We start from the raw sequence: 12,515 nt of genomic DNA on the forward strand, positions 1-12,515 counted from the left end.
ATGGTTTAACTCTGTTAGCTTAATGAACATATCAGGAATAAGTTTCACTCAATGCTTCTCTGTAGTTTTTATTTGAAGATATTATTTTTCCCAATAGAGGCCTCTTAGAGCTCAGAATGTCCAATTGCATTTTCTACAGAAAGAGTGTTTCAGAAAGGCTCAATCAAAAGTAAGGTTCAACTCTGTTAGTTGAATGCACAGAACAGAAAGAAGTTTCATACAATGCTTCTGTGTAGTTTATATTTGAACATATTCTTTTTTCCACTATTACCCACTTAGCGCTACGAATGTCCAGTTGCATTTTCTACAGACAGAGTGTTTCAAAACTGCTCAATCAAAAGTATGGTTTAACTCTGTTAGCTGAATGCTCAGATCAGAAAGAAGTTTCACAGAATGCTTCTGTGTAGTTTATATTTGAATATATTCCTTTTTCCACTACTACTCTCTTAGCGCTCCAAATGTCCAGTTGCATTTTCTACAGAAAGAGTGTTCAGATCTGCTCAATCAAAAGTATGGTTTAACTCTGTTAGCTGAATGCACAGATCAGAAAGAAGTTTCACAGAATGATTCTGTGTAGTTTATATTTGGAGACATTCCTTTTTCCACTATTACCCACTTAGCGCTCCGAATCTCCACTTGCATTTTCTACAGAAAGAGTGTTTCAGAACGGCTCAATCAAAACTAAGGTTCAACTCTTTTAGTTGAACAAACAGAACAGAAAGAAGTTTCACACAATTCTTCTGTGTAGTTTTTATTTGTAGACATTCTTTTTCCCAATATAGGCCTCCTAGCGCTCAGAATGTCCAATTGCAGTTTCTACAGAAAGAGTGTTTCAGAACGGCTCAATCAAAAGTAAGGTTCAACTCTGTTAGTTGAATGCACAGAACAGAAAGAAGTTTCATACAATGCTTCTGTGTAGTTTATACTTGAAAATATTCTTTTTTCCACTATTACCCACTTAGCGCTACGAATGTCCAGTTGCATTTTCTACAGACAGAGTGTTTCAAAACTGCTCAATCAAAAGTATGGTTTAACTCTGTTAGCTGAATGCTCAGATCAGAAAGAAGTTTCACGGAATGCTTCTGTGTAGTTTATATTTGAATATATTCCTTTTTCCACTACTACGCTCTTAGCGCTCCAAATGTCCAGTTGCATTTTCTACAGAAAGAGGGTTCAGATCTGCTCAATCAAAAGTATGGTTTAACTCTGTTAGCTGAATGCACAGATCAGAAAGAAGTTTCACCGAATGATTCTGTGTAGTTTATATTAGAAGACATTCCTTTTTCCACTATTACCCTATTAGCGCTCCGAATCTCCACTTGCATTTTCTACAAAAAGAGTGTTTCATAACTGCTCAATCAAAAATATGTTTTATCTCGGTTAACTGAATTTACAGATCAGAAATAAGTTTCACAGAATGCATCTGTGTAGTTTTTATTTGAAGATATTCTTTTTCCCAATGTAGGCCTCTTAGCGCTTAGCATGTCCAATTGCAGTTTCTACAGAAAGAGTGTTTCAGAACGGCTCAATCAAAAGTAAGGTTCAACTCTGTTAGTTGAATGCACAGAACAGAAAGAATTTTCACAGAATGCTACTGTGTAGTTTATATTTGAATATATTCCTTTTTCCACTATTACCCTCTTAGCGCTCCGAAAGTCCACTTGCATTTTCTACAGAAAGAGTGTTCAGAACTGCGCAATCAAAAGTATGGTTTAACTCTGTTAGCTTAATGAACATATCAGGAATAAGTTTCACACAATGCTTCTGTGTAGTTTTTATTTTAAGATATTATTTTTCCCAATAGAGGCCTCTTAGCGCTCAGAATGTCCAATTGCAGTTTCTACAGAAAGAGTGTTTCAGAAAGGCTCAATCAAAAGTAAGGTTCAACTCTGTTAGTTGAACAAACAGAACAGAAAGAAGTTTCACACAATTCTTCTGTGTAGTTTTTATTTGTAGACATTCTTTTTCCCAATATAGGCCTCCTAGTGCTCAGAATGTCCAATTGCAGTTTCTACAGAAAGAGTGTTTCAGAACGGCTCAATCAAAAGTAAGGTTCAACTCTGTTAGTTGAATGCACAGAACAGAAAGAAGTTTCATACAATGCTTCTGTGTAGTTTATATTTGAACATATTCTTTTTTCCACTATTACCCACTTAGCGCTACGCATGTCCAGTTGCATTTTCTACAGACAGAGTGTTTCAAAACTGCTCAATCAAAAGTATGGTTTAACTCTGTTAGCTGAATGCTCAGATCAGAAAGAAGTTTCACAGAATGCTTCTGTGTAGTTTATATTTGAATATATTCCTTTTTCCACTACTACGCTCTTAGCGCTCCAAATGTCCAGGTGCATTTTCTACAGAAAGAGTGTTCAGATCTGCTCAATCAAAAGTATGGTTTAACTCTGTTAGCTGAATGCACAGATCAGAAAGAAGTTTCACCGAATGATTCTGTGTAGTTTATATTTGAAGACATTCCTTTTTCCACTATTACGCTCTTAGCGCTCCGAATCTCCACTTGCATTTTCTACAAAAAGAGTGTTTCATAACTGCTCAATCAAAAATATGTTTTGTCTCTGTTAACTGAATTTACAGATCAGAAATAAGTTTCACAGAATGCATCTGTGTAGTTTTTATTTGAAGATATTCTTTTTCCCAATGTAGGCCTCTTAGCGCTTAGCATGTCCAATTGCAGTTTCTACAGAAAGAGTGTTTCAGAACGGCTCAATCAAAAGTAAGGTTCAACTCTGTTAGTTGAATGCACAGAACAGAAAGAATTTTCACAGAATGCTACTGTGTAGTTTATATTTGAATATATTCCTTTTTCCACTATTACCCTCTTAGCGCTCCGAATGTCCACTTGCATTTTCTACAGAAAGAGGGTTCAGAACTGCGCAATCAAAAGTATGGTTTAACTCTGTTAGCTTAATGAACATATCAGGAATAAGTTTCACTCAATGCTTCTGTGTAGTTTTTATTTGAAGATATTATTTTTCCCAATAGAGGCCTCTTAGCGCTCAGAATGTCCAATTGCAGTTTCTACAGAAAGAGTGTTTCAGAAAGGCTCAATCAAAAGTAAGGTTCAACTCTGTTAGTTGAATGCACAGAACAGAAAGAAGTTTCATACAATGCTTCTGTGTAGTTTATATTTGAACATATTCTTTTTTCCACTATTACCCACTTAGCGCTACGAATGTCCAGTTGCATTTTCTACAGACAGAGTGTTTCAAAACTGCTCAATCAAAAGTATGGTTTAACTCTGTTAGCTGAATGCTCAGATCAGAAAGAAGTTTCACAGAATGCTTCTGTGTAGTTTATATTTGAATATATTCCTTTTTCCACTACTACTCTCTTAGCGCTCCAAATGTCCAGTTGCATTTTCTACAGAAAGAGTGTTCAGATCTGCTCAATCAAAAGTATGGTTTAACTCTGTTAGCTGAATGCACAGATCAGAAAGAAGTTTCACCGAATTATTCTGTGTAGTTTATATTTGGAGACATTGCATTTTCCACTATTACCCTCTTAGCGCTCCGAATCTCCACTTGCATTTTCTACAGAAAGAGTGTTTCAGAACGGCTCAATCAAAACTAAGGTTCAACTCTTTTAGTTGAACAAACAGAACAGAAAGATGTTTCACATATTTCTTCTGTGTAGTTTTTATTTGTAGACATTCTTTTTCCCAATATAGGCCTCCTAGCGCTCAGAATGTCCAATTGCAGTTTCTACAGAAAGAGTGTTTCAGAACGGCTCAATCAAAAGTAAGGTTCAACTCTGTTAGTTGAATGCACAGAACAGAAAGAAGTTTCATACAATGCTTCTGTGTAGTTTATATTTGAACATATTCTTTTTTCCACTATTACCCACTTAGCGCTACGAATGTCCAGTTGCATTTTCTACAGACAGAGTGTTTCAAAACTGCTCAATCAAAAGTATGGTTTAACTCTGTTAGCTGAATGCTCAGATCAGAAAGAAGTTTCACAGAATGCTTCTGTGTAGTTTATATTTGAATATATTCCTTTTTCCACTACTACGCTCTTAGCGCTCCAAATGTCCAGTTGCATTTTCTACAGAAAGAGTGTTCAGATCTGCTCAATCAAAAGTATGGTTTAACTCTGTTAGCTGAATGCACAGATCAGAAAGAAGTTTCACCGAATGATTCTGTGTAGTTTATATTTGAAGACATTCCTTTTTCCACTATTACCCTCTTAGCGCTCCGAATCTCCACTTGCATTTTCTACAAAAAGAGTGTTTCATAACTGCTCAATCAAAAATATGTTTTATCTCTGTTAACTGAATTTACAGATCAGAAATATGTTTCACAGAATGCATCTGTGTAGTTTTTATTTGAAGATATTCTTTTTCCCAATGTAGGCCTCTTAGCGCTTAGCATGTCCAATTGCAGTTTCTACAGAAAGAGTGTTTCAGAACGGCTCAATCAAAAGTAAGGTTCAACTCTGTTAGTTGAATGCACAGAACAGAAAGAATTTTCACAGAATGCTACTGTGTAGTTTATATTTGAATATATTCCTTTTTCCACTATTACCCTCTTAGCGCTCCGAATGTCCACTTGAATTTTCTACAGAAAGAGTGTTCAGAACTGCGCAATCAAAAGTATGGTTTAACTCTGTTAGCTTAATGAACATATCAGGAATAAGTTTCACTCAATGCTTCTGTGTAGTTTTTATTTGAAGATATTATTTTTCCCAATAGAGGCCTCTTAGCGCTCAGAATGTCCAATTGCAGTTTCTACAGAAAGAGTGTTTCAGAAAGGCTCAATCAAAAGTAAGGTTCAACTCTGTTAGTTGAATGCACAGAACAGAAAGAAGTTTCATACAATGCTTCTGTGTAGTTTATATTTGAACATATTCTTTTTTCCACCATTACCCACTTAGCGCTACGAATGTCCAGTTGCATTTCCTACAGACAGAGTGTTTCAAAACTGCTCAATCAAAAGTATGGTTTAACTCTGTTAGCTGAATGCTCAGATCAGAAAGAAGTTTCACAGAATGCTTCTGTGTAGTTTATAGTTGAATATATTCCTTTTTCCACTACTACTCTCTTAGCGCTCCAAATGTCCAGTTGCATTTTCTACAGAAAGAGTGTTCAGATCTGCTCAATCAAAAGTATGGTTTAACTCTGTTAGCTGAATGCACAGATCAGAAAGAAGTTTCACCGAATGATTCTGTGTAGTTTATATTTGGTGACATTCCTTTTTCCACTATTACCCTCTTAGCGCTCCGAATCTCCACTTGCATTTTCTACAGAAAGAGTGTTTCAGAACGGCTCAATCAAAACTAAGGTTCAACTCTTTTAGTTGAACAAACAGAACAGAAAGAAGTTTCACACAATTCTTCTGTGTAGTTTTTATTTGTAGACATTCTTTTTCCCAATATAGGCCTCCTAGCGCTCAGAATGTCCAATTGCAGTTTCTACAGAAAGAGTGTTTCAGAACGGCTCAATCAAAAGTAAGGTTCAACTCTGTTAGTTGAATGCACAGAACAGAAAGAAGTTTCATACAATGCTTCTGTGTAGTTTATACTTGAAAATATTCTTTTTTCCACTATTACCCACTTAGCGCTACGAATGTCCAGTTGCATTTTCTACAGACAGAGTGTTTCAAAACTGCTCAATCAAAAGTATGGTTTAACTCTGTTAGCTGAATGCTCAGATCAGAAAGAAGTTTCACGGAATGCTTCTGTGTAGTTTATATTTGAATATATTCCTTTTTCCACTACTACGCTCTTAGCGCTCCAAATGTCCAGTTGCATTTTCTACAGAAAGAGGGTTCAGATCTGCTCAATCAAAAGTATGGTTTAACTCTGTTAGCTGAATGCACAGATCAGAAAGAAGTTTCACCGAATGATTCTGTGTAGTTTATATTAGAAGACATTCCTTTTTCCACTATTACCCTCTTAGCGCTCCGAATCTCCACTTGCATTTTCTACAAAAAGAGTGTTTCATAACTGCTCAATCAAAAATATGTTTTATCTCGGTTAACTGAATTTACAGATCAGAAATAAGTTTCACAGAATGCATCTGTGTAGTTTTTATTTGAAGATATTCTTTTTCCCAATGTAGGCCTCTTAGCGCTTAGCATGTCCAATTGCAGTTTCTACAGAAAGAGTGTTTCAGAACGGCTCAATCAAAAGTAAGGTTCAACTCTGTTAGTTGAATGCACAGAACAGAAAGAATTTTCACAGAATGCTACTGTGTAGTTTATATTTGAATATATTCCTTTTTCCACTATTACCCTCTTAGCGCTCCGAAAGTCCACTTGCATTTTCTACAGAAAGAGTGTTCAGAACTGCGCAATCAAAAGTATGGTTTAACTCTGTTAGCTTAATGAACATATCAGGAATAAGTTTCACACAATGCTTCTGTGTAGTTTTTATTTTAAGATATTATTTTTCCCAATAGAGGCCTCTTAGCGCTCAGAATGTCCAATTGCAGTTTCTACAGAAAGAGTGTTTCAGAAAGGCTCAATCAAAAGTAAGGTTCAACTCTGTTAGTTGAACAAACAGAACAGAAAGAAGTTTCACACAATTCTTCTGTGTAGTTTTTATTTGTAGACATTCTTTTTCCCAATATAGGCCTCCTAGTGCTCAGAATGTCCAATTGCAGTTTCTACAGAAAGAGTGTTTCAGAACGGCTCAATCAAAAGTAAGGTTCAACTCTGTTAGTTGAATGCACAGAACAGAAAGAAGTTTCATACAATGCTTCTGTGTAGTTTATATTTGAACATATTCTTTTTTCCACTATTACCCACTTAGCGCTACGCATGTCCAGTTGCATTTTCTACAGACAGAGTGTTTCAAAACTGCTCAATCAAAAGTATGGTTTAACTCTGTTAGCTGAATGCTCAGATCAGAAAGAAGTTTCACAGAATGCTTCTGTGTAGTTTATATTTGAATATATTCCTTTTTCCACTACTACGCTCTTAGCGCTCCAAATGTCCAGGTGCATTTTCTACAGAAAGAGTGTTCAGATCTGCTCAATCAAAAGTATGGTTTAACTCTGTTAGCTGAATGCACAGATCAGAAAGAAGTTTCACCGAATGATTCTGTGTAGTTTATATTTGAAGACATTCCTTTTTCCACTATTACGCACTTAGCGCTCCGAATCTCCACTTGCATTTTCTACAAAAAGAGTGTTTCATAACTGCTCAATCAAAAATATGTTTTGTCTCTGTTAACTGAATTTACAGATCAGAAATAAGTTTCACAGAATGCATCTGTGTAGTTTTTATTTGAAGATATTCTTTTTCCCAATGTAGGCCTCTTAGCGCTTAGCATGTCCAATTGCAGTTTCTACAGAAAGAGTGTTTCAGAACGGCTCAATCAAAAGTAAGGTTCAACTCTGTTAGTTGAATGCACAGAACAGAAAGAATTTTCACAGAATGCTACTGTGTAGTTTATATTTGAATATATTCCTTTTTCCACTATTACCCTCTTAGCGCTCCGAATGTCCACTTGCATTTTCTACAGAAAGAGGGTTCAGAACTGCGCAATCAAAAGTATGGTTTAACTCTGTTAGCTTAATGAACATATCAGGAATAAGTTTCACTCAATGCTTCTGTGTAGTTTTTATTTGAAGATATTATTTTTCCCAATAGAGGCCTCTTAGCGCTCAGAATGTCCAATTGCAGTTTCTACAGAAAGAGTGTTTCAGAAAGGCTCAATCAAAAGTAAGGTTCAACTCTGTTAGTTGAATGCACAGAACAGAAAGAAGTTTCATACAATGCTTCTGTGTAGTTTATATTTGAACATATTCTTTTTTCCACTATTACCCACTTAGCGCTACGAATGTCCAGTTGCATTTTCTACAGACAGAGTGTTTCAAAACTGCTCAATCAAAAGTATGGTTTAACTCTGTTAGCTGAATGCTCAGATCAGAAAGAAGTTTCACAGAATGCTTCTGTGTAGTTTATATTTGAATATATTCCTTTTTCCACTACTACTCTCTTAGCGCTCCAAATGTCCAGTTGCATTTTCTACAGAAAGAGTGTTCAGATCTGCTCAATCAAAAGTATGGTTTAACTCTGTTAGCTGAATGCACAGATCAGAAAGAAGTTTCACCGAATTATTCTGTGTAGTTTATATTTGGAGACATTGCATTTTCCACTATTACCCTCTTAGCGCTCCGAATCTCCACTTGCATTTTCTACAGAAAGAGTGTTTCAGAACGGCTCAATCAAAACTAAGGTTCAACTCTTTTAGTTGAACAAACAGAACAGAAAGAAGTTTCACATATTTCTTCTGTGTAGTTTTTATTTGTAGACATTCTTTTTCCCAATATAGGCCTCCTAGCGCTCAGAATGTCCAATTGCAGTTTCTACAGAAAGAGTGTTTCAGAACGGCTCAATCAAAAGTAAGGTTCAACTCTGTTAGTTGAATGCACAGAACAGAAAGAAGTTTCATACAATGCTTCTGTGTAGTTTATATTTGAACATATTCTTTTTTCCACTATTACCCACTTAGCGCTACGAATGTCCAGTTGCATTTTCTACAGACAGAGTGTTTCAAAACTGCTCAATCAAAAGTATGGTTTAACTCTGTTAGCTGAATGCTCAGATCAGAAAGAAGTTTCACAGAATGCTTCTGTGTAGTTTATATTTGAATATATTCCTTTTTCCACTACTACGCTCTTAGCGCTCCAAATGTCCAGTTGCATTTTCTACAGAAAGATTGTTCAGATCTGCTCAATCAAAAGTATGGTTTAACTCTGTTAGCTGAATGCACAGATCAGAAAGAAGTTTCACCGAATGATTCTGTGTAGTTTATATTTGAAGACATTCCTTTTTCCACTATTACCCTCTTAGCGCTCCGAATCTCCACTTGCATTTTCTACAAAAAGAGTGTTTCATAACTGCTCAATCAAAAATATGTTTTATCTCTGTTAACTGAATTTACAGATCAGAAATATGTTTCACAGAATGCATCTGTGTAGTTTTTATTTGAAGATATTCTTTTTCCCAATGTAGGCCTCTTAGCGCTTAGCATGTCCAATTGCAGTTTCTACAGAAAGAGTGTTTCAGAACGGCTCAATCAAAAGTAAGGTTCAACTCTGTTAGTTGAATGCACAGAACAGAAAGAATTTTCACAGAATGCTACTGTGTAGTTTATATTTGAATATATTCCTTTTTCCACTATTACCCTCTTAGCGCTCCGAATGTCCACTTGAATTTTCTACAGAAAGAGTGTTCAGAACTGCGCAATCAAAAGTATGGTTTAACTCTGTTAGCTTAATGAACATATCAGGAATAAGTTTCACTCAATGCTTCTGTGTAGTTTTTATTTGAAGATATTATTTTTCCCAATAGAGGCCTCTTAGCGCTCAGAATGTCCAATTGCAGTTTCTACAGAAAGAGTGTTTCAGAAAGGCTCAATCAAAAGTAAGGTTCAACTCTGTTAGTTGAATGCACAGAACAGAAAGAAGTTTCATACAATGCTTCTGTGTAGTTTATATTTGAACATATTCTTTTTTCCACCATTACCCACTTAGCGCTACGAATGTCCAGTTGCATTTCCTACAGACAGAGTGTTTCAAAACTGCTCAATCAAAAGTATGGTTTAACTCTGTTAGCTGAATGCTCAGATCAGAAAGAAGTTTCACAGAATGCTTCTGTGTAGTTTATAGTTGAATATATTCCTTTTTCCACTACTACTCTCTTAGCGCTCCAAATGTCCAGTTGCATTTTCTACAGAAAGAGTGTTCAGATCTGCTCAATCAAAAGTATGGTTTAACTCTGTTAGCTGAATGCACAGATCAGAAAGAAGTTTCACCGAATGATTCTGTGTAGTTTATATTTGGAGACATTCCTTTTTCCACTATTACCCTCTTAGCGCTCCGAATCTCCACTTGCATTTTCTACAGAAAGAGTGTTTCAGAACGGCTCAATCAAAACTAAGGTTCAACTCTTTTAGTTGAACAAACAGAACAGAAAGAAGTTTCACACATTTCTTCTGTGTAGTTTTTATTTGTAGACATTCTTTTTCCCAATATAGGCCTCCTAGCGCTCAGAATGTCCAATTGCAGTTTCTACAGAAAGAATGTTTCAGAACGGCTCAATCAAAAGTAAGGTTCAACTCTGTTAGTTGAATGCACAGAACAGAAAGAAGTTTCATACAATGCTTCTGTGTAGTTTATATTTGAACATATTCTTTTTTCCACTATTACCCACTTAGCGCTACGAATGTCCAGTTGCATTTTCTACAGACAGAGTGTTTCAAAACTGCTCAATCAAAAGTATGGTTTAACTCTGTTAGCTGAATGCTCAGATCAGAAAGAAGTTTCACAGAATGCTTCTGTGTAGTTTATATTTGAATATATTCCTTTTTCCACTACTACGCTCTTAGCGCTCCAAATGTCCAGTTGCATTTTCTACAGAAAGAGTGTTCAGATCTGCTCAATCAAAAGTATGGTTTAACTCTGTTAGCTGAATGCACAGATCAGAAAGAAGTTTCACCGAATGATTCTGTGTAGTTTATATTTCAAGACATTCCTTTTTCCACTATTACCCTCTTAGCGCTCCGAATCTCCACTTGCATTTTCTACAAAAAGAGTGTTTCATAACTGCTCAATCAAAAATATGTTTTATCTCTGTTAACTGAATTTACCGATCAGAAATATGTTTCACAGAATGCATCTGTGTAGTTTTTATTTGAAGATATTCTTTTTCCCAATGTAGGCCTCTTAGCGATTAGCATGTCCAATTGCAGTTTCTACAGAAAGAGTGTTTCAGAACGGCTCAATCAAAAGTAAGGTTCAACTCTGTTAGTTGAATGCACAGAACAGAAAGTATTTTCACAGAATGCTACTGTGTAGTTTATATTTGTATATATTCCTTTTTCCACTATTACCCTCTTAGGGCACCGAATGTCCACTTGAATTTTCTACAGAAAGAGTGTTCAGAACTGTGCAATCAAAAGTATGGTTTAACTCTGTTAGCTTAATGAACATATCAGGAATAAGTTTCACTCAATGCTTCTCTGTAGTTTTTATTTGAAGATATTATTTTTCCCAATAGAGGCCTCTTAGAGCTCAGAATGTCCAATTGCATTTTCTACAGAAAGAGTGTTTCAGAATGGCTCAATCAAAAGTAAGGTTCAACTCTGTTAGTTGAATGCACAGAACAGAAAGAAGTTTCATACAATGCTTCTGTGTAGTTTATATTTGAACATATTATTTTTTCCACTATTACCCACTTAGCGCTACGAATGTCCAGTTGCATTTTCTACAGACAGAGTGTTTCAAAACTGCTCAATCAAAAGTGTGGTTTAACTCTGTTAGCTGAATGCTCAGATCAGAAAGAAGTTTCACAGAATGCTTCTGTGTAGTTTATATTTGAATATATTCCTTTTTCCACTACTACTCTCTTAGCGCTCCAAATGTCCAGTTGCATTTTCTACAGAAAGAGTGTTCAGATCTGCTCAATCAAAAGTATGGTTTAACTCTGTTAGCTGAATGCACAGATCAGAAAGAAGTTTCACAGAATGATTCTGTGTAGTTTATATTTGGAGACATTCCTTTTTCCACTATTACCCTCTTAGCGCTCCGAATCTCCACTTGCATTTTCTACAGAAAGTGTGTTTCAGAACGGCTCAATCAAAACTAAGGTTCAACTCTTTTAGTTGAACAAACAGAACAGAAAGAAGTTTCACACAATTCTTCTGTGTAGTTTTTATTTGTAGACATTCTTTTTCCCAATATAGGCCTCCTAGCGCTCAGAATGTCCAATTGCAGTTTCTACAGAAAGAGTGTTTCAGAACGGCTCAATCAAAAGTAAGGTTCAACTCTGTTAGTTGAATGCACAGAACAGAAAGTAGTTTCATACAATGCTTCTGTGTAGTTTATATTTGAACATATTCGTTTTTCCACTATTACCCACTTAGCGCTACGAATGTCCAGTTGCATTTTCTACAGACAGAGTGTTTCAAAACTGCTGAATCAAAAGTATTGTTTAACTCTGTTAGCTGAATGCTCAGATCAGAAAGAAGTTTCACGGAATGCTTCTGTGTAGTTTATATTTGAATATATTCCTTTTTCCACTACTACGCTCTTAGCGCTCCAAATGTCCAGTTGCATTTTCTACAGAAAGAGTGTTCAGATCTGCTCAATCAAAAGTATGGTTTAACTCTGTTAGCTGAATGCACAGATCAGAAAGAAGTTTCACCGAATGATTCTGTGTAGTTTATATTTGAAGACATTCCTTTTTCCACTATTACCCTCTTAGCGCTCCGAATCTCCACTTGCATTTTCTACAAAAAGTGTGTTTCATAACTGCTCAATCAAAAATATGTTTTATCTCTGTTAACTGAATTTACAGATCAGAAATAAGTTTCACAGAATGCATCTGTGTAGTTTTTATTTGAAGATATTATTTTTCCCAATGTAGGCCTCTTAGCGCTTAGCATGTCCAATTGCAGTTTCTACAGAAAGAGTGTTTCAGAACGGCTCAATCAAAAGTAAGGTTCAACTCTGTTAGTTGAATGCACAGAACACAAAGAATTTTCACAGAAT

This window comes from Symphalangus syndactylus, chromosome 16 (genome assembly GCF_028878055.3).
Source record: "Symphalangus syndactylus isolate Jambi chromosome 16, NHGRI_mSymSyn1-v2.1_pri, whole genome shotgun sequence".
Taxonomy (NCBI): Eukaryota; Metazoa; Chordata; class Mammalia; order Primates; family Hylobatidae; genus Symphalangus; species Symphalangus syndactylus.